Raw genomic sequence first — 23,529 nt, forward strand, 5'->3', positions numbered from 1 at the left:
TTATTAACACTCAGCCACTGGTCGATATCTTGAAGCTCGGTACTTTGTTATGTATTTATTTATTGTATTTGTGGTTTTTAAATTGTATTTGAAGGATGTCCAAATTTCAAAATGTTTAGAATAACATCACCTTAACACTTAAAATGTCCTAATTTAGGTTTAAGACTAAGAAAACAATTATTGCATTTCAAAATCCACAAACAATCTGGAGAAACCCTGTTTTCCCAAATGATCATGTCTATTTCAGAATATATTTTTAAAAAATATATGAATAATTAATTTTTAATAGGCTCCGGCTCTAGTACTATTAGGTGCAATTCAACCACAAGATGTCACTGCAAAACCATAACATTTCAAAATAAACAGCAATGTTTCCAGTGGCCTGTAGTACCAAGTGGGGGTTACCTGCTTATTGGGGTAACTTGTTGGATTTAAGGTAGTCTGGGCAAAATGTAAGTGAACGAATATGAAGTCCATTTAAACTGTGGTACCTTGAATCCGATAAGTTACCCTGATAAGCCAGTAACCCCGCTTCGTAGTACAGGCCACAGCTCTGATTCTAGTTTGTCATTTATGTTGTGCTGCTATTGGTTCTGTATTCTTAGTAGTCTCGGTGGTTACAATAAAATCTCTGCATTTTTACTACAAAAAAACAATGTATCTTCCAGTAAGTTTTTATTTCAAAGTTGTTTATTGTTACAATGATCCACTTATTTTTGTAAAATCTGTTTTAACATAATATAATTAAATATAAAACAGTTCCAAAAGGATATGGTTATTGTTTGAGGATTTGAACAATATGGGATTGAATCAAATCATCTATAAATGGCAATTAAAAATATGCACTGTTGCAGTAGCCAGAGCAATTTGCAATTAACTAAACTACTTTATCTGATGGCAAAAGTCTAATAGGCCTATTCATTGCAGGCATTAGGAAGATAAAAGATAATACGATAATTTCTACTGAAATAACCTCCGTTCTGTCTGAAAGTGCTATCCAGATTGCATCAAACCAAGAGCCTTAATATATACAATAAAATGTTTGATAGCATTTTTTTATGCATTGCAATTCTGGCATAATTTGCTGTATTTTACTTGTATGTGATAGAAATGAGCACCTCCTACACTGAGACCAATAATGGCTTGTGTTTATATTGTTAGAGATTTAATAACATCACTGACTGTTTTATGATTGTATTTTCTACACTTTTAACTCACACCACGGAGAATTTGTTTTGAGGATCAACCATGCTATCTGGGGCCTGGATCAGACCTGGGTGGACACAGACTGACAGAATGGGGCACACAAGGACAAGCCATTGGGTCCGATACTGGGATGGGAAAGGGTGTGCCACGGAGGGAATGCCTGCTCCATGTTTCTGGGCCTCTGCATCATTTTCCCTCTGAGACCCCAGGTCTTGGTCCCAGTTCTGCTCCTTGTCCTGTTTGCCCTGACCCTTGATGTTGACCTTCCAACTTGACTGTCCTGCTTCTTCTGTGGTCCATGCCCTGTCCCCTTTGTTCTAATTCCCTGGGTCTCGCTAAGGTCTCATGTTTGTTTTTCCTGATCTGGTGCATGTAGTGTCTTGGTTCCTTGTTCGGGAACTGAACACCAGGTTGTGGCAGTAAGAGCATTGAATTCTAACCACTAGACCTCCAGGGATCAATACAGGAGGCAGGGAGGTTAAGGTCAGAGGGGACAAGGGCTGGTCTAAACACTGAGAAGGCTAAAGGAAAACTATAACACTAAATGCAACCACAGACCATGGGGACTGGTACTGAGCACTGATGAAGACCAACTGAGGAACATGATTTGGGGAAGAACTTACATACATGGTATACACTGGAAAACAATGAGCAATACACCAAACACTAGGAATCATGTGGAATAAAAAAAAGAAACAGGTGACAGTAATTGGGAAACAGAAGGAGAAAATAACAGGATGGCTAGCAGAGACTTCTGCTGGCTGAACAGGATCACAACAGGTTTGACAGATTATGTATTCCAAAGCAGGTTAGGTGTGTAACATGAGTTACCATGGTGACGCATCGCACTAAAGATACGATCACACTAGCGTGAAAAAAATCACTTCCATTATATTTGTGCAAAGCCTCTGCTAGCTGACAGTGAAGCTATTACATTCATTAGCCAAAGCTGAAGCTAATACTATGAGCTTACACTAGCCAATGCTGAAGCTCATACCAGGAGCTTCTGCTAACCAATGCTGAAGCTAATAGCAAGAGCCTCTGCTGACCGATGCTGACGCTAATACTGGCAGAATCAGTTACTCAATGCTGAAGCTCATAGAGACCATCTGCTAGCTGATGCTGATGCTAATAACGAGAGCCTTTGCTAGCTGATGTTGAACCTAATAACTAGTCTCCGCTAGTTGATGCTGAAGCTAATTCCGAGAGCCTCTGCTACCTGACGCTGAAGCTAATACCAAGAGCCTCCGCTAGATGATGCTGAAGTTAATACCTAAAGCCTCCTCTAGCCAATGTTGAAAGCAATAATGAGGACCTCCGCTAGTCAATACTGTCTTGACTATGCGCTTCAGTACTTTTCGTTCAGCAGCAGAACATCTTCAGTTGGAGGCTGTAATGTGGTCTGTCAGAAGCTTTTCATTCAGTGGCAGAATAAATGGAGTTGGAGGCTATGATGTGATCTCTCTGTGGTGCTCCTATAGAAGTTTACCAAGAGTTGTTGTGACAGATCTTCCTCCTCAGGAAATAAAGGCACTATTGTGCCTTACTGACAAAGAAAATTGGTCAATTTTCAGTTGTAAATAATTCAGATTACAAGACTTGGATGCATGTTTATTACTAGATTATTAATAAGAACATAAGAAATTCACAAACGAGAGGAGGCCATTCGGCCCATCAAGCTCATTTGGGGAGAACTCAACTAATAGCTCAGAGATATTAAAATCTTATCTAGATTCTAGATATCTCTTATCTAGCTCTGATTTAAAGGAACCCAGGGTTTTAGCTTGTGTTACACTAGCAGGAAGTCCATACTCTAACTACACACTGTGCAAACAAGTGCTTTCTCAAATTAATTTTAAAATGTTCTCCAGATAATTTCCACCTATGATCATGAGTTTTAGTATTTAAACTAATATTGAAGTACCCATTTGGCTGAACAGCATCCAGACCTGTTAGAATCTTATATATCTGGATCATGTCCCCTCTTAATCTCCTTTGCATGGGGCTGAACAGATTCAGTTCAGCTAACCTCTCCACCTCGTAGCCCTACGTTGCCCTCTTTCCAAGGCAGCAATGTCCTTTTTAAGGTATGGTAACCAAAGCTGCACACAATATTCTAGGTGTGGTCTTACCAAGGAATTGTATAATCGTAGTATCACCTCCTTTGACCTACACTCCACACACCTAGAGATGTAACTGAACATCCTATTGGCCTTTTTAATTGCTTCCCCATGCTGGCAAGAGTGGGACATGGAAGCATCAACATACACACCAAGGTCTTTCTCATAATCAGCTACCTTTATTTTAGTGGAACCCATAAAATATCTGTACTTTATATTTCTGCTCCCTGCATGCATTGCCTTGCATTTATCTACATTAAATTTCATCTTCCAGGTATCAGCCCAAACACTAATTAAATCAAGATCCCGTTGTAACCTCTCTGCTGCTAGATCAGTATCTGCTACACCACCCACCTTGGTGTCATTTGCAAATTTAACCAGTTTACTGTATGTATTGGTGTCAATATAATTAATGTAAATTAGGAACAATAGTGGTCCTAAAATTGAACCCTGCGGTACCCCACTATGAATGCAGGCCCACTGTGACATTGTGCCTCTAATAACTACTCACTGCTTCCTGTCTGTTAGCCAGTTTTCTTATAAAGAATACCCCAGCACAAACAGCTACATGAAACTTTATAAAATTATAGTGTCAGGATCTATCTCTATCTGCCTTGTCCTGTTCTCATTTGGGTTATATCTGCCAGACATGTCATTTTCAAGCAAGAACTCCAAACTTTGTCTGGAGAATCAGATCTAGACATTTTTGGGAGTTGCCCTTTCATGCATGTGTCATACAACCTGAGATTGTCTATGTCTGACACCATACCTACTAGGAATTCTCTGGTTAGTATTGACGAGGGGTGGTGCTTGGGTAGAGCATACAGCAGGAAGGACATGATGCAAAAAGTACACTTTGGGAATCACAGTGTTTTGTTTATACCACATCAAAAATGCTTGCTGCTCACCTGTGCCTTAGTTCCAATTACATTGTGGACACGTATCTGGTTTCTAATTTGATCAAAGACAGCTGAGTCTCTTATTGTTCCTTGAATCCGTGGGACAATTGCAGCATCAGCCCATCCTGACAGAAAATTTCATGGCTGTTTGTATTCTTTGGTTTTTGTGCCAGTTGCATGATAGACTGGTGATCAACACACCCATTTGTTCGTGGTGAATTCTTTAGAGAAGCAGTGCATGTATGAGAACATTTACAATGACCACTGCCTCCAGAGAGGCCTCAAGATCACCTTTGACCTCACCCACCTCGAATATGGTCTGTTCGGTCTTTTGCCATCAGAACCATACATGCCCACTCAACCACACAGACTCAGACCCACCTGCTACTGATGGTACCCTCTTTAACACTGAATGCTTCTGTGACTGACTGACCCTTCTGCACTATTATAACAGCACCTTTGGTTTCTTAAAACTACAGTGTAATACCTTCATATCTGTATACAGTCGGCCTTCGTTTATAGCACTTAATCAGTTCCAGACTGTACCGTGATAAGTGAATTTCCGTGAAGTTGGATTCTTTTTTTATAAATCGAATATTTTCATAGTTAGAGCATAGAAACTAACTTTCTAAATACGTTTAACATTAGAGCCCTCTAGACATGAAACACCCTTTAGTCACCATTACACTTGTATTACCCAATATATTACACAAAAGAGAAAATAAGACAGAGATTACAAATATATTATTGTACATATAATTACGCAAACAGTTCTTACACATAACCACTAACCTATGAAAATAATGCGACTTGTTCGATGATGAAGCAATGAAGAGATCTACTGCACAGCAAAGAAGAGCAAGGTTACGGCTCCTCTGAAGGCACGACTTCAGCAGGAGAGTCTTCAGGTGGTGCAGTATCTTCAGCAGGTGCGTTGTCATCTTCTTCTGCTGAAGGAGTACTAGGCGTAGGCAGTGAGTGTCTGGGTGCGTGGCTGAAGAACATCGTGATAGGCAGTTGCTGGCGCTGTCTTTTCATATGCGCGAGGGGGCTTTTGTAGAGTTCCTAGAGGACAAAGGGACAACCAGACACACGGGAAGATTCATTTTCCTGTCGCTTCGCTGAATCTACGGTTTATTACTTGTGCCAAACACATCAAAACTCTGTCACGGTCTTTAGATATTAGAAGCATAAAACTTTTAGATTAAAAAACTGTACTAAATTTCAATAAACATCTGTTCCATATCCAATACTTAAAGCAGATATTAAAATGAATTACCGCAAATAAAACATATTGAGTAGTACAATGTTTTGAAACACATCGCTACTGCATCATAAAACATCTTGGAAACATATTTTCAATTGGATGACTTAAAACAATAGTACATTTTCACTAGATGAAAAGAACCACTCCTTACCTTCTGCCAAACATATGAACACAGACTTCCCACGAGGAGCACAGCATAATGGGCAATTATGATTAGATAACTAGACGCCATCTAGCATCTGGGGGGTAGAACTACAGAACCATGTTTTAATGAACGTTGCTTTGTGCTCTGGGGCAGTCATGCTGGAACAGAAAAGGGCCTTCCTCAAACTGTTCCCACAAAGTTGGCCACAACATGTAGATATAATGAAGCATTAAGAGTTCCCTTCAGTGGAACTAAGGGGCCTAGCACAGCCCCTGAGAAACAACGCCCTACTATTATCCCTTCTCCACCAAACTTTACAGTTGGCACAATGCAGTCGGACAGGTAACATTCACCAGGCATCCACCAAAGCCAGACTCACCCATTAGACTGCCAGACAGTAAAATGTGATTTCTCATTCCACAGAAAATGTTTCCATTACTCCAGAGTCCATTGGCAGCGTGCTTTACACCTCTCCATCTGATGCTTGGTATTGCACTTGGTGATGTGAGGCTTGCATGCAGCTGCTCGGCCATGGAAGCCCATCCCATGAAGCTCCCAGCAAATAGATTTTGTGCTGGAGTTAATGCCAGAGGAAGTTTGGGACTGTGCAGTTATTGAGTCAACATTGGTGACTTTTACTCACTATGTGCTCAGCTCCCAGCGACCCTGTTACTTTACATTGTCTGCCACTTCAGAGCTGAGTTTCTGTTGTTCATAAATGCTTCCTCTTTGCAATAACATGACATACAGTTTACTGTGGAATATGAAACGAGGAAATTTCAAAAACGAACATATTGCAAGGTGGCATCCTATGACAATAACATGCTTTAACTCACCGAGCTCTTCAGAATGACCCATTCTTTGACAAATGTTTGTAAACCTGACTGCATGGCTAGTTGCTTGATTTTACACACCTGTGACAATGGGTCTAAATGAAAACCTGTTTTAGACAAAATGTATGCAGGTGCCAGACAGTATTGAGAATATTTATAAAAGAACCTTGGGTGTTTTTCCACTGAACCAAGTACCATACTTTTGATATGAGAAAGTACCAAAAGTATGGTACTTCAAGGTGTTGGTTTTCCACTGGCGTACAAACTGGTACTGGCACTGAATGACAGCGGGGGTTTTGTACTGAATTTGAAAAATGGCTGTAGTATATTATATGGCTTGGCGATGTGCAGTATTAATATCAACATCACATGTTATGCATATACAATTCTTACATCGCTATATTAAAATAAGGCTTTTTCTTACTTTCAATTTTGTACGGACATTATAGTGCAGGGGGTAAAATATTTTTACTCTGTCGTAGGACAAAACATTTAACAAGCTTTGGAATTTTAATTATAAAAGGAAAAAATAGATGTTTAAAAATAAGTTTAAAGTTTACCTCCCCTGCCTTTGCGTGAGCGCTGCATGTGTTCTCCGAGACAATCAATCATTTTCATCCTTGTTTAAAGCATTCCTAGATGTGTCACGGGCGAGCAGGACGGAAGATCGCTCAGGAAGTGCGAGCGATCCTCAGGCAGGCAGGCAGGCAAGCAGGCAGGCAGGCAGGCAGGCAGGCAGAAATCGGGGCAGACAGGGGTTTATTCAAGGCAGGTCGACAAACACCGGGTAACATCAATGACAGACAACGGGTTAGTGTACAACAGAGACTTAAATACAGGGAACTAATCAGAAAAGAACATGACGCGACTGGGCACAATCAGGGAATCACACGTGGGTAATTAGGGGGCGTGGCACATACGAGGAGCGGACGGAGCGGGCGTCACAAGATGGGTTTCTCAGAAATTTATTAACTACCTTTTTTGTTTTATAAATACCCTAATATTTAATATAACAAAATCACATCCCTAGGACAGTGCGCTATATGCTATATGCCTGCTGTATTAGTCTATTCAACAAAATACTTTTTAATTTCTTGTCATGCCATCCGGATCTTTTTGTTGTATATGTTCATACAACCAAATCACTTTTTTAACTTCATTTATCGTTATTTTTTGGGTTTGCAACGGTTTTAAAGGCGGCGTTTGTATTGTGTTTCAGAGGAGACTATTTGCATAACCAACTGACCAAAGAAAGCATTACAAGTCCCACCATAAAATATCGAAGTACCAAAGAAGTACTCCAGCTGGTTTGGACCGGAACTTATGGTATTGGTCAGTGAAAAAACGAAAGTACTGTGGAAAAACGAGAAACACTCACGTTCTGTGGAAAGACATCTGTCTGTCCGCTCTCCAGCATCCTGTCCAGCATCCACATTGATACATTGATGTCTACTGAAAGGGGAACAGAGTAGAAAACTGAAGTTTTGGTCACAGGCCATAAAACCGTCACTGGTACAGGTGGGTGCTTCACAGCTTGGTGCATCAGGACCGGGATCATTTGCTAAATCACACACCCCTTAAACATCTAAAGAAGAATATCTGAGAGGTGACATGACTACTTCCACTGTACAATAATACCACTTACAGTTCACCATGGAATTTCTAGCAGGGAAGAAATTTCACAAACTGACTTCTTGCAAAGATGGCATCCTATGACAGTACCACACTTCAGGGTGCCCCATTCTTTCACAGAGGTTTGCAAACCTGACTGCATGGCTAAGCGCTTAATTGTATACAGATGTGGAAATGGGTCTGACTGAAACACCTGAATTCAGTGCGTCCCAATACTTTATTCCATATAGTGTAGCTAGAGGTCTCCAACTCCGGTTCTGGAGAATTACTATCTAGTAGGTTTTCTATCCTGCCTAATTTCCAATGAGACACATCTGTTCCTGGTGTATTTCCTGAGAAGAGTTATGGCTCATCAGAAGCCAGGTAGGATAGAAAACCTACTGGACAGTAGCTCTCCGGAATCGGAGCTTGAGACCCTGCTGTAGCTGAAGATAGAACGGAAAATTGGTGAAACGTTATAAGAATTCATCTAAATACTTAGGGTTGTTTCCAGTATATGTATCGATCCAAATGAAACTAGTGCAATAAAAACAGCTTATTAGAAAGTGATGCAATTGTGTAATCATGAAGAACCTTGTTTATATGATGTTCAATCATAGTCGTAGATTCAGAAGGACACACGCACCCCAACCCCCCCCCCCCCCCCCCCGCCAAAAAAAAAAAAAAAAGTTGACTACCAACCACAACAATGTGTATATTATATTCTGCTTGGTTTATAAATAAAAAAAAGAAAGAAAAAAAGATCTCATCACACAATGTAAGGATTTTTTTTATATCCACCGTTAAAATGGTTTAGTCTAAACTCCCGTTCCGCAGATGCGTTTCCCGAAAGCAGACCTGGAAGCGAAGGGACACACAAAAGAGTTGGCAGGTTCGTGGTTTTCCCACCCAATTCGGCTATTTTGAAAATGCATTTGCGGGTAAATATCAGGTTGCGGGTTTCTGTGCTGGTTTCATAATGCTTTGCGGCAACGGACTGTAAGGGGAAAAAGAAATTAATTATTATGAATGCAAGTAGCACCTAATCCTGAGTAATACTTAATCGATAGGCACCGAACGTCAGAGCACGCACACGGAAAGCAGGGTTGCCAACTCTCACACATCTGGTGTGACACCCGGGCTTTCAGACTCTCACGCAAGCAATCTTATACTCCATAAGCTACAAATTTCTCACAGACATATCTGTTCATAAAGACTTTCACCTGACAAAAACCGTAATCCTATAGGAATATGGACTTTCTACGTTGAGCGTTTTCCTCTCCATTGACGCCCGTTATAAGGAAACGTGGCTTAATGTTCCAAAATAGCGACCAATAATCACCAAATTTCTCACAGACATTTTCCACGTTAAAGTTTTAGAGTGTCCCCCTACGTTCTAGTCCCTCCCAATGTTAATACGAAACCTCCGTCCTCTGTTAATTGTCAATAAACTGCTACTCAGCTCGCAAGTCTGCTGGGAGAAGTCGCCCCCTCGCTACAAACCCGGAAGCTTGGGCTAGTCCCGAATGCAGCGTTTTCCCGATTGCTATGGAAACAAGGGTCGCAAAGTGTTCTTGTTTCATTTCTGGTGTTTATGACGTACTACATGGGAAAGTTCTTGCTCTTCAAAACCTACTTTCCTGTTATGATGTTATGATCCCTTCCTATTTCAGTCAGTCCAACCTTTTTCAGAGCATTGACGTGAAATGAGACTCTTGATCATTTGCAGTACCGGTACTTGTTTTACGCCGGGTGACGCAACCTTTGTGGGACAGCATACCAGACAGGCGAGCAGCGGTGGGGTTGGGGTGGCATGCTATACCATCACCCATTCAAATTCTATCAAAAATTTAGTTGCAACACAAATCAAAACACATTTAAAAACAACGATTACTAATAAACATTTCTGTGATAAATTTGGCAACTTGCCTTAGCGCAGCTTCGATCGCCTCTTTCAACGTTAACTTTTATTTAATATCCCACATCTTTCAAAATATTCGAAGAAAACGGATAATAAGTTGTTGCTTTTGCGCTAAAAATAACGTAAAAATACACTTTTATTCGTACACTTTTATTCTTCATTTAATCACATTCCTATACATATCTTGTCAAGGTTAAAACATGGCTGTTGGCATTGGGGATTACTTTAGAATCATTCACATATTCACTGTTGACTGAAATGTTATTTATTTCGGCATTTAAGTGTTTTGAAATTGGTGTATTAAACTTTGTTTCAGTATTCTCTTAATGCTTTGTACGACAATTGTCCTATTGCTTTACTTTAATATTTAAAGGCATAATTCCCCACTCTCTAACCACTACTTCCCTAGGGCTTTTGTCACGAATCTGGTGTGTAGGGCAGGGAAACAAGCGCGGGAGTCCACACGTAAAAATACGGCATTTATTTAGGCCGCCACAATCAAGAACACAGAGAATTACTGAAGTTATGACATTAATACCAAAAACTGGGGGGAAACTGCTAGGAAAGCACTTAAATACATAGAATCAATTAGGCAAGACTAGAAACAGTTGGTAACCAGAAGTATTCCACACGAGGTAAACGAGTGGGCATGGCACACAGGAGGAATGGCACTGGGAGACACCCAAGTAGTCTTTCTCCAAAAGTACCAAATTCCATCAAGTGTGTACACATTGTAATCAGGGAATGGGAGAATCAATAATCCAGGTCCTTCATACCTAAATTAAAAATATGATGGTGTTACAGAAAAGAGGTGAGGAGTTCGGAAGGGAATTTTGAGGTAAGAAACCAAAACACTTTCTCCTTAGGTGTTTCATGTGCAGGGTGAAAGCATGTAAGTCATTTCAAATGTGGTATCAAAACTTGATACCTGAAAACTAAAATTAATACTGAAACTAAATAAAAACTAAACTAAAACTATAAATGATCAAAAAAAAAAATCAATGCTAAAATCATTGGTACACCCTTAAAAGAAGCTGAAACGGAACTAAAATTGGCAATTAAAACGGAAAACTAAATAAAACGTGAATTTGCTAACTATAATAGCCCCGGTGCTAATGGAATTGGGGTCTGAGACCCTTTTATATGCAGTGCTAGAGACTTATTTACATGGTCAGAGACCCCTGGGTTATTTGAGGACCCCCTACTATTATTTTTTTTACAATATATATATTTTTTATGTTAAAAAAGTTAAGGGGATCGGTCATGCAATCTGGATTAAACTGTATGTCAGTCCAGACACAAAACTACAGGACCACTTACTTATTGTTTCAAAGTGGGACATGACATTTTATTTTTCAATACAGAACGAGTGTCAACTGCAGGTTTGAAATTTCATTAAGCAAGATGAGTTGAGGCCTCTTTATAGCAAAGTCCCTGGGCTTCAGACCCAGTAAGCTCATGTATTAAAGCACCCCTGTGTCAGTTCTTCACCTATACAATGTTTGGAAAGTTTGGAAAATCAATTAACGAAAAAGAGTCTATGACGTCATACTGGTGCCAAACTCATGTGTATTCCCTAGGCAGGAAATATAATAATAGGAAAAATACCTTGCAGTATTTCACATAGGACAGCTGACACACGACCCTCCAGCGTGTATCAATGCCTCCCGAGTGGGAGTCATGCTTTAACTTTCTCATGAGAAACAAATGGGTTTCTTTGGTTTGAGCAACAGGGGTAGATCTCTGGTGGGGCAGGGGGAGCAGTGCACCTGTGACAATATGCATGGCCCCCCTGTGCCTCCCCCCAAATACGAACGCTACTTGGGTTTGAAATGAATGAAATAATGATGATGATGATGATGATGATGATGATGATGATTATTTAAATTTATATATGTGGGCGAATATTTTGTGCACTGGGAATAGGCAGCACACAAATATAAGCAGATTTTGTTGATGGACTGAACGCGGGTGCACTGGATGGTCAAGTTGATTCACTTGGTTAAAAGCAAAGTTAACAACAGAAAAAATAATCAGGCTTGTGGAAGCAAGAGTCTAACAATAAATAAAGGTGAGTTACATATTTGTAAAAACTGTAAAATGTGACTGCAAAGCATAACTTACCTGGTTTCAAAACCAGGTTCTTTTGCTTCTGAATACTGGAAATGTAATGGAAGTAATATTTGAAGGACATTAAGGTCAAATGCATCTGGCCCCCATAACAGAACAATTGGCTACAGTCTGCCCCAAGTTGAAATTGTCTAGAACCAGCACTGTTGAACAGCCAATGGTCTTTCAGGTCCAGGAGTACCTTTTAAAGCATGGCGGTCATGTCTGGTGGCATATGTGTGTTTTACTGATGGGCTCTTAAGGAAACCCTGGCACTGCAAATTGACATCTCTAAGCTCAAGGTCCTGTTTCTGTTAAGACACTAATCCTTGGCTTAGGTTTGCCGGATATTGGGATTGTTCTGTCCATCCATTATCTGTAACCACTTATCCTATTCAGGGTCGGGGGGGGGGGGGGGGGGGGGGTGGAGCCTATTCCAGAGGCTATGGGCACAAGGCAGGGAAACACCCAGGATGGGGTGCCAATCCATCACAGGGCATACAAACACACCGTTCACTCACACATGCACACCTATGAGCAACTTAGTAACTCCAATTAACCTCAGCATGTTTTTAGACTGTAGGGGAAACTTGAGTACCTAGAGGAAATTCCATGGCAACACGGTGACAAGATGAAGCCCTGGCATAGAGCCATGGCAGAGACTTGAACCCTGGTCCCACAGATGTGTGCTTTGGCCTGAATCAGAGACCCCAGGCCTTCTCTTTCAGTACTGCAGGTACTGTAGCAGCGGGTAAGCGCACCAACTAGAGGAAAGCGTAAAAACTGTCCCAAGACCTGTCATATTGAATTTATAATTTCTCTGTCCAGAAATATCACATTTCAATATTTTAAAATGAAAGTAAAGGATATTTCTTTCCCTTATTGCCTGCTTATTCTTCAGGAGATTTGTATCAAAATCCCATAATCAATGACAGAAAATAAGTTTTCACCTGCTGGCACCTGCCCTCAGATATCTATGTTGCCGTACAAACAATAATATGCTTTATTTTAAAATATTGTTACTACTGGATTTATTGGATTTTCTCTCGTATGGAAATTAGTCACATATCGCATCATAACACATTTTTGTACATTACTGCATGCTTTCCCCCGCGGTTTGGAAAATGGATGGATGGACTGCATGCTTTCAAACAGTTAGAAAACATTGTTGCTGACTACTGCCAGCATCATTTAGATTTTATTTGTTCTATGCAGTGTATTAGACTAATTGTACTTGTCTGGGAAGACGACATATGTAAGGTATTTCACAATAAATGGCTTAAGTGTAAGCAGTTGCAGCAGTTTTACAACTTCCATGATTCCTTTGTCAAACTTGAGATCTGTTGTGTTTGGTCATTTTGTGACCTTTATGTTTTGGTTAATAGAATTCTTTTGCACCCTTTCTGATTAGAATAGAATATAGGGTAACACTTTACTTGAGGGGGCCACAAATAACTTAGTACTTCAGTTACCACTCAAGTACAAATCATGAGCAAATATGCTTCCAGCATGAAATACGTGAACCATTATGACTGATTAATGATGAATGAACATGGGATCAGTACTAATTAACACTTAGTTTCTGGTTAATTAATACATTAAGTAAGAGTGTACTCCTACATTATTTGTGCTGCCATGTAAAGTGTTACCAAAGAATAGAATAGAATAGAATAGAATAGAATAGAATAGAATAGAATAGAATAGAATAGACCGGTTGTTCACCGATCCATCTTACAAGCACTTATCCAGTTCAGGGTCGTGGGGTGCCTAGACTCTATCCCACACATCAAAGTATAAGAGGCAGAGGAACAGCTTGGGTCAGTTCATCACAGAGCACACCATCATGTTCGATGGTAGGGATGGATCATTTGACTAAGATGATGTAACAGCACTAACTCTTCACATAACAGTTAACTGTTTGATTTGCTGAGAACTGAGTCAGTGGTTTCTTCTGTTTACTTGGAAACTTGTAAATTTCTTAATGACACGTCATGACATGTCACATATAGACGTATGATGTAGTCCAGTGTTTCTCAAATGGGTCCTCAGAGACCCCCAGACAGTCCAGGTTTTTGCCCCCTCTCAGCTCCCGATAATGTGTACTATCTGTCAGGGAGCTGAGAGGGACCAAAAACACAGACTGTCTGGGGGTCCCCAGGGATTAGGATGAGAAACACTGGCCTGCTACTGAGGGTACCCACAGGAAGTGGTGCATGGACAAAGCTATGAATTATTTTTTTTCCGCCCCCAGTAATGGCCTTTTTTTCACAGTAAGGGAGGCACTACCACTGCCCTCAGGCCAGAACCCAGAGACTTACCCTCTGGCCATTTCTACACTAAATGAGGACCCCTAACGTCTAACCTGCCACTTCACCTAACTCCTCGTTACTTTTATTTCTTGACGTAAACTGCCTTAGTATATACAGTTACTGATACCATCATTTTTCTTTTTATTGTCTTATTCTGTTGTTTTTTATTTCTATTGTTGTTTTATTGTTCTTTTAATCTTATTTCTTTTAATTTTTCCATTTATATTTTTATAGTTATTTTAATAATTTATTTTTATTTATCAATTTATTATTTTTATAGTACATATTTCCCATTGAGCATAATCCAGGAAGCTAGTGGAAAAAGTACAATGGAAACCACTTATAGTGAATCATGGTTATAGCGATCTATAGCATTACTGTACAAATACTGTTTAAATTATTTGCTTACACCAATCACATAGTCTGCATATAGTGTTCATTTTGGGCCTTATTATACCAGACAATATATGGAAAAAAATTAAATTGCGATAATTCTTTTTAAAAAAACTTTACTTTGATCACCGTCCTTTACCTTGGGGTAACCCGTCTGCTTCTGGCAAGCCACTTAAAGCTAATTTGGCATCCACAGAAAACATGATGGGAAAACAAAAGTCATTTTCTCAAAATGACAAATATAGACTCATCAAAGCTTATGATAAACTGCCAAAAACAAGCCACCGAGATGCAGCAGTAGAACTACAATAAGTGTTTCGAGACAATGTAGCGTTGTACAGTATTATAGCGTATTTGAATTGTACACAGTTCAGTAATCTAATTTGTACAGTACTATAATTTGAAAAGCTTTCGAAACAGATGTACTGTATTTTGAAAGGATCAATAAAATTAAGTAAATACCTTATATATATGTAATAAATATACAAATGTCAATTATATGGTAATCTGCATAGACATTATTACGATAAAAATCAGTTATAATGATCATCTGCTTATAATGATCAGTTTCACCCAGACTATAAGCAGTTTGTACTATATCTCAAGGTACACATGTACAGTGTATCTGTCATGTCCTGGTGCGGTGCGCTGAATGGGGAAGCAGGAGAGGGACGTGTAGGATTGGGGAATACGGGCTTTAATGGAGACTGGGAGCAGGGACATGGGACAGGCAAAGACGTGCAGCACGACACCAAAAGACTTCAATGACGGATCTAGGGAGACAGACTGAACGCGACGGTATATACACAGGACAAATCGAAATAACAGGCAACAGCTGGCCACAATCGGGAATTCACGAGGTAACAAGGGGGGCGTGTCACACAGGAGGATCGTACACACAGGACATGACGGTATCTTTGTGTATATAACATATAAAACTTGAGGATGTGTTACATAAGAGCTATGATTCTTCTCCAGCTTTCCAATCAAATTCTGTTGAACCTCTTAGGGTGTGGGCATACTAAAGACAGTGATCACAAATCTTCCCATAGGGTAGTCAATTTTAAACAATTGTCATGCAACTTCCAGGCAACTTATCTAGAATAAGAGTTTCAACCCTCACTGTAGCAGGAAGCTAAGTGGTTGAAGGCCTAGGTACACCACACTGTTGAAAAAAACACAAAAGAACCAGGCTTAACTTGCATCAACAAGCCCAGTGCTTCTGGGAAAAACATTCTGAGGACAGAAATGCAAATCAGTTCTTTACAAATGACAAGAAAAAACCTTCACAGGAAAAACATTCACTGTGTTGTGTTCAAATAACACTTGCCTACCATTTATTATATAGTGCACAACAAAATTGGCACTGGACCCCGGAAAATGTAGTGTACAGAAACTACATCTGTCAACCCAAGCCAACCTGTGTTATTGCAGCCATGGAGCAAGAGAAAGATTACTGAAAGTACCAGGATTAGAGGACTGGGCAGGTGACTATGATGCGATGACAGTACTGAGATGTGTACTTTGCTGTATTAGTTATTGAATAGAAGCAAAGGGGACAGTAGGCCAAGTATTGCTGTTAGATGCTCATACTGGTTAAAATGTCATTTGTTGCATTCTGACAAAACAAATTATTGCATTGCATCTACATTGAGTTAATAAGTTTCAGTGGACTGCACATAACTGAATGGGAGATGAAGCATATAACTATTAAGAGTTGGCAAATTTTTACAATGTTTCAGAGGCGGTCAGAAACTCTAACAGTCTAATGAGAAGAGAGTCAGGTATTTAAAAGCTGTGGTACAGTGCCGAAGTTAAGATGGAGCCTCTGTCATCTGGAGGCACCATGACACCTCCATTCCAAAAGAGGGGAGCTGGGTCCCCCCCCCCCCCCAGATGCTGCCAGTAGCTTTGGATGGGCAAGGTGGGGCAGTAATGAGCTTCCTGTCAGTTAATAGTCAGAGGTTTGTTCATTTACCTCCACATGGAAGAAATGGAAGCTTGTTCAAAATTACATGCTGATTGTTTTTCTTTTTTTATTTTGAGGGACTATGAATGGGAGACTAAAAATAAATGGATAAAGTGAGTGGGATGTGCACATCTTTGGCTCCATTGCATTGGAAACAAGTGGAAGTGGGAAATGTATGGATTGGGGGATTGAGCACATCAATAAACACAGGCTACTCAAGTATATGGAGAGAAGACCGATTACAAAATCATATAATTTGTTTGCAAGTATAGGCAGTTCTCTGAATGGTTGCAGATATCAGCAAAAAAGCCAACAGCTTCACTGTCTGCAAACATCATGAACTAATACTAATTTAAATGATTCAGTGCTTAAATCATATAATTTAACATCCATCTTCCCATCAGTTATCCTGATCACGATTGAGATGGGGGGAGGGCAGCCTTGCACACTCACACAGAATCAAACTCTGGGTGTAATCTGGGTATGGGGGTAAACTATGGAGGAGATGGGGGATTGATTATAACCCCCCTTATAATCAAAACCGGCCAATATAACTCCCTGGACCTTCTTAAACGGCTGGAGACCACAATCCCCCTACCTCCCCTACGCTGCCACCCCCAGTGCTGAACCCAAAGTTATGCCCTTGAAAATGAGTAATCTACATATGCTTAAGAACTTGTATTTTGACTGTCAGCGAGAACCATGACACTCACACAAACGAAACATCAGACAAGTATGTACAGCTGTAGGTGTGAGGCTTACCCACTGAGTCACTGCAGTTGTCTGATGCAAGTGACAATCCTCATCTCCAATAACAATGAGGCTATTGTGTTGATAAATTGTGACTTTTTTTTTAATGACTTCAAGTTGAGAAAATCCTATAAATTGTTGTATAACGTTTAAAATATAGCATGAATTATACATTCATTTAAGGCCATTTTAGTATACTAATAAAATAAGTGATTATTGATTGACTTTGAGGGGAAACGCTACAGACAAAGAGCGCCTTGCTTTCCCGCTTGGGCAAACTGGCACACCGCCCGTATTTCTGAGTCGGAAAATTCTGATCTAGCTCGTCCGGAACCACGCCGACCGTTCGCCTTTTTTGCGTGTCTGGTAACGCTACTGAAACGTTCAGAAGCTCCCCAGCAACAATAGTACTGTAGAAGAATGACGTTTTTTTAAAAAAATTAAAAGGAGACCAAAACTGCATTTTTCTATACGTATGAAGTATCAATGCCGAACGGTCCACCCGTGTTGAAGTAGATGAAGTAGAAACTGAATGAAGCAGAAACTTTAAATGGGTTTCCCGACGGATATGGTATTGTTTGGAGAAACCGGGTGAATGTAGTTTCATAATGGCCGAAATGTTTCGTATCCGACCTAAAAGGAAAGAAGAAAAACATTCGTCATTGACAGCACTTGGTTTGTTCTGCAGAATTTCTTATTAAATGTGAGCATGTTGGTGCGCACATTTTCGCAGTGCGGTTCGGAAGTGACTCGGGGATCCTGCGTGGGTGTCGCCGTTTTAAAACAGGGCACGTATTATACCGGCTGACTCATTCTGATGGCAGCCTCCCCGGCGTGATTGCGATATTGAGTTTGAGGGAATGCTTTCTCCTCATAAAATGGCTCCAAACTTTATTTCTTATATTTTATTCGTGATCGTCATTGCGGCTGGAACAAACGCGCAAAAAAGTAAGGTATATACCGTGCTCTGTCCTCAGCAGTGCTTCGTGCGTGTCTTTCACGTTTTAAATACTTCGTAAGTTACGTTAGATGTGCCGCTAAAGAACTTAGTTAGCTAACTAACGAGCAGTTGTCGGATACTGGCTAGTTTAATAAAACAATCACTTTTCCTTTTCAATGTGTAATATTCTTTTGAAAAAGAAAAGATTTATTATATATCTGGCTTTCTTTCGAGCTCAAGTTACATCAGCCGGTTCCGCATTCCAGTGTCTTTACTTCATCCACATGAGTTAGTTCGGATAAAGCGGATTGTTTAACTATTGACAGATATTTGGAGATAGTCATAACGGAATGTTTCTGCGGGCATGGTTATTAATATGTTTTTAAAAATTGTTAAAGATTTGTGTTTATTACGAGATTTGTTATATTTCTCTCTGACGTCTTTTCTTTATTGAAAGTCAAAATCCTGAAACACCATTGATAGCTGAGGAACATCCTGAAAAAGTTTTGTACTGCCTTATTTTAAGAAAGTATCACTCAGGTTCCAAATATACAAAAAGCACCAGAATTCGTAATGCAGCCATGGAGCAAAAGAAAGATTACTGAAAGTACCAGGATTAGAGGAGTGGGCAGGAAACTATGATGTGATGACAGTACTGAGATGTGTACTTTGCTGTATCAGTTATTGAATGGAAGCAAAAGGGATAGTAGGCCAAGTATTGCTGTTAGATGCTCATACTGGTTAAAATGCCATTTGTTGCATTCTGACAAAACAAATTATTGCATTGCATCTACATTGAGGCCAGTTAATAAGTTTCAGTGGACTGCACATGACTGAATGGGGGCTGAAGCATATAATTATTAAGAGTTGGCAAATTTTTACAATGTTTCAGAGGTGATCAGAAACTCTAACTCTAACAGAGAAGAGAGTCAGGTATTTAAAAGCTGTGGTACAGTGCCGAAGTTAAGATGGAGCCTCTGTCATCTGGAGGCACCTTGACACCCACATTCCGAAAGAGGGGAGCTGGCTGCCCCCCCCCCCCTCAGATGCTGCCAGTAGCTTTGGATGGGCAAGGTGGGGCAGTAATGAGCTTCCTGTCAGTGATTAGTCAGAGGTTTGTTCATTTACCTCCACGTGGAAGAAATGGAAGCTTGTTCAAATTTTTTTATTTTTTTTATTTTGAGGGACTATGAATGGGAGACTAAAAATAAATGAATAAAGTGGGTGGGATGTGCACATCTTTGGCTCCATTGCATAGGAAACAAGTAAAAGTGGGAAACGTATGGATTGGGGGAACTCCGAGTGAGCACAGGCCAGAGGTGGATAGTTCAGCTCCAGAAAATACAAATCCAGGCTTTTTTGATTTTGGTTCAGCCAACAAGCTGAGTATATTAAGAGGTACAGTTACAGATTACTCAGCTGGTTGGTTCATTCAAAATCTTGGCCAGGATTTTTACTTTCAGAACCAGAGCTACCCAGCTCCACGTATAGCCATACTATGAGCTTTTTTTATTCAAAGGACTGCATCAGGGGACTTTATTGCCAACATAAAGTGACCGTTTGGCAGAATGTTGAAGTGTATCATTATATAGCCATGTTCAAAAGCTTTTTGGGATTTACCACCTGTTAAGTAGTGGGCATCGATAAACACAGGCTTACTCAAGTATATAGTGAAAAGACTGATTACAAAATCATACAATTCTTTGGAAGTATAGGCAGTTCTCTGAGTTCTCTGAATGGTTGCAGATATCAGCAAAAAAGCAAGCAGCTTCACTGAAACGCCAGCAGTGACTTCCTGCTTTGCCATATATTTACTGTACGCAACGCTGTCCCAGTTTCCTGCTCACTCATTTCTGAGCTCGTCTTCACGTAAGAACTGTCCACAGGACATGACCTGCATGTTTCATTTTCAAGGTACTTCAGTTGTGTCCGTTATGAACTTCTGAGCTTCCTCCAAAGTCACAGCAAAGAACCCATCAGTACAATGAGCTGCTAGGAAGATGAGGAGCAGTATGACAGCTTTGCGCATAGAAACTTCTCATTTATAGTTTGTTTACTTTAAAATATGTTTAAATATGGGCTGCTGTTGTGGACTTAGTCATTATTAGCATTTTATGTTTTTGAAAGTAAATGGAACTTTCACTACACTGTGTGGAGTCAAGAATACAGCTGAACAAAGAACAGTCAATAATGCCTACTGGGTATCTAGCTTGCAGGCCCACCAAAAATGATAAGGTGTATTGAGGCGCATGGTGCAGATCTCAGGATGCTTTAGAGCGATACACACTCCGCTCTGCAAGCGCATTTTCACTCGCACCTGATGCAGGTTGACAGGCAGCCCTGGGAGCAAGTGTGCGTTTCTCGCACCGTCAGCGTCTTAGGTTAGCGGAAATCCCCAGCACACTTAAAGAACCAGAAACCAGCACTGTGCTCCATAGATTGATCGTCCGTGGTTATTTCCTTTCATTTCTCTGAATGTCTCGATACTGACGAAAACTTTCTATCAATTTTCCGTGCTTTTAGTCAGTACGGGGATCCAGTGGGGACTTTGTATTCCAGTCAAATATGATTTGGCGTACAAATTTGCATTTATTTAGCCTTATATTGGTTCAACATTTTATTGGCCGATCAAAACTTAATGGAAAGCGAGGAGCCTGAACCGATTAAATGTAATAATATATGCCACATATTATGGAGTAATATGCTGCATTTTAAGAGGTGTCCAAAATGTAATTCCTGAGTAATAAACAAAGGGTACAATGGCCACAGGGTACAATGGCCACAGGGTACAATGGCCACAGGGTACAATGCCCAAAGGGTACAATGCCCAAAGGGTACAATGCCCAAAGGGTACAATGCCCAAAGGGTACAATGCCCACAGACAAATGCATTTTACTCAGTAATTTTTTTGTCTTTAACTGCTAGTTGTTGACTTTGTTTTGCTGGAACATGTTTGGTAAGTTGAATGTTGAAGGGCAGACCTCAGTCCTCAGATTTAAGAGCCATTTCCTAAGGAGGTCTAGGTCAGAGTGATGGAAAGGTAGACCAAGTACTGTAACCAGGGCTGCACAGTATCACTGTGCGATATATGAAATGTCTTAAAGTAATATTGCAATATTTATAAAACAAAAAAGAAGACGAACTTACCCGAAATAAACTATAGCCAATTAAACCTTCTTATTATCTACCAATAGAGTGTATCAAATAAGTCGGTAGTGTTGCTGTGTGTGTCAGCAGAGACAGAGGATTGCTGACAAATGCAATGTGATTATTACGCATGCACACATCACGATAATGACATATCCTGCAATGTCACATCCTGCAGATGCAAGGAGGGATAAAAAGTATTATGTGTATACATTTTATCATTGGTACATGTTGGGGTTAATACCAGGTATGAACAGAGCTATTGTTTTTATGACAGTTTTTTCTAAATTCACCTAAGCATGACGAAAATAGATGTTAAGGTCTATAGAGTAGGTAGAGCTATATTACTGGATCACTGGATTTATGACAGCTTTTCCAAGACTTCAAACTAATAAATCACTAATGAAGAGCTCCTCTGTACCAACAGGCATGATTTTGAAATTACAAAGCTTATAATTTCTTTGGAGGCGGTGCAGCCTTGGGTCCATGTACTCCTCCTATCTGAATGGAACTGAGGAGTCGCAATGTAGATTGTGTCAAAAAATACCTACAAATAAAGTGTGATTATGTACAGGAAAGTTTATGTAGGTATCCAGTCCCAGAGGTGGTAGAAAAGTACATAAAATAGTAATACGTCCCCATAAACGCATGTGTGCGTCATGGAGAGGGGATGAGATACGTGGAGACTCCCCCATTTCCCCCCAGGAATTAGGTGAGAGTACAAGGTCATCTGCCATCCAGTGCTCCTAGAGTAACTGGGGCGAAGGGCCTTGCACTAGCACCGGTGGTGACATCATTACACCAGAATTTATAAAACAGGCACAGAGGCCTGAACCACAGAGCCACAAACCAGCCCACACACAGAAGGTGTTCATGGTTCAAGGTGACTTTATCGTCATCAGCAGCTTCATACATGTACAGAGACTGATGAATCAATGTTTCTCCATAGCCCTGGTGCAACATATAGTACACTTAACTTCACAGTAACAGGGCGTGCAAGGTTGAAAGGTTGGTTGAAAGAAAATCTTGGTCTGGATTTATACTTTCTGGACCTGAAATCTCCACCTCTATATATTTAAAACTATATAATAACCAGGCTAATGAAAATCCACACAGGCAATCATTTAATAAAATTCAGGTAAATTGTACTCAGTGGTGGTTTTTATGGAGATGTTTGGCTTTCTGTACAATATGCAGCACCATGAAGTTTTTAAAACAGTTTCTGTACCTTAGCATTTAATGAATATGATTATTTTTTATTTAGTCACTTTGACTAGTTTAAACATCACATTGAATCTAGGAAATAAATTCAAAGCATATGTGCACTAACATTGATTATCAGCCATTATTTGCAAACAGCTAATTATTTCAGATTATTCGCAAACTCTTGCCCAGTTTTTCATAATGCTTATAGAAATGCACTAGACTGTTCTAATGTTACAAAGAAACAGACTTCTGTTTTGACTAATGTAACATTTAGTAGATTTGCGTTGTACTTTTTGATGCTTAAGGAGCACTTTTTATTGCATCTTTCTTTGCAGATCAGTGCCACAGAGGGCATTTCTGGAATGTGGATGTAGGACAGTGTGTTTCCTGTTCCACATGCATAGAATTTCCTAAAACTCCGTCATGTGACACATGTAAGTACACTTGCCAAGACAATATTAGCATAACATATTAGAAATTTTGTAATAAAATCTATAACGCATGCATATCCATTTTAGGAATATCTCCTATGCCTTTCTGTTACGCTTACTGGGGAACATTCTTTTTTTAAATTTATTTTTTACATATTGTGTTTAACTGAATATTGGTTATATATTATCATGATATACACCTACAACAACTGTAATACACAATTATATGTGTAATATAAATGTTTCTCTATTGTTATGTTCTCATTACAAATT

At 39.9% G+C, this 23,529-nt stretch overlaps 1 long non-coding RNA gene across 1 annotated transcript; it reads right to left on the reverse strand.

Moving 5' to 3' along the window:
* Positions 1–672: 672 nt before the first annotated feature.
* On the reverse strand, positions 673–7,820 carry LOC125715384 (uncharacterized). Its single transcript, XR_007384039.1, has 2 exons — positions 7,031–7,820; positions 673–6,551 (listed from the first exon to the last, which is right to left on the reverse strand). It is a non-coding gene; the product is annotated as an uncharacterized LOC125715384 (long non-coding RNA).
* Between the last annotated feature and the right edge of the window lie 15,709 nt (positions 7,821–23,529).

The sequence above is a fragment of the Brienomyrus brachyistius genome, chromosome 20, assembly GCF_023856365.1.
Source record: "Brienomyrus brachyistius isolate T26 chromosome 20, BBRACH_0.4, whole genome shotgun sequence".
Lineage (NCBI taxonomy): Eukaryota > Metazoa > Chordata > Actinopteri > Osteoglossiformes > Mormyridae > Brienomyrus > Brienomyrus brachyistius.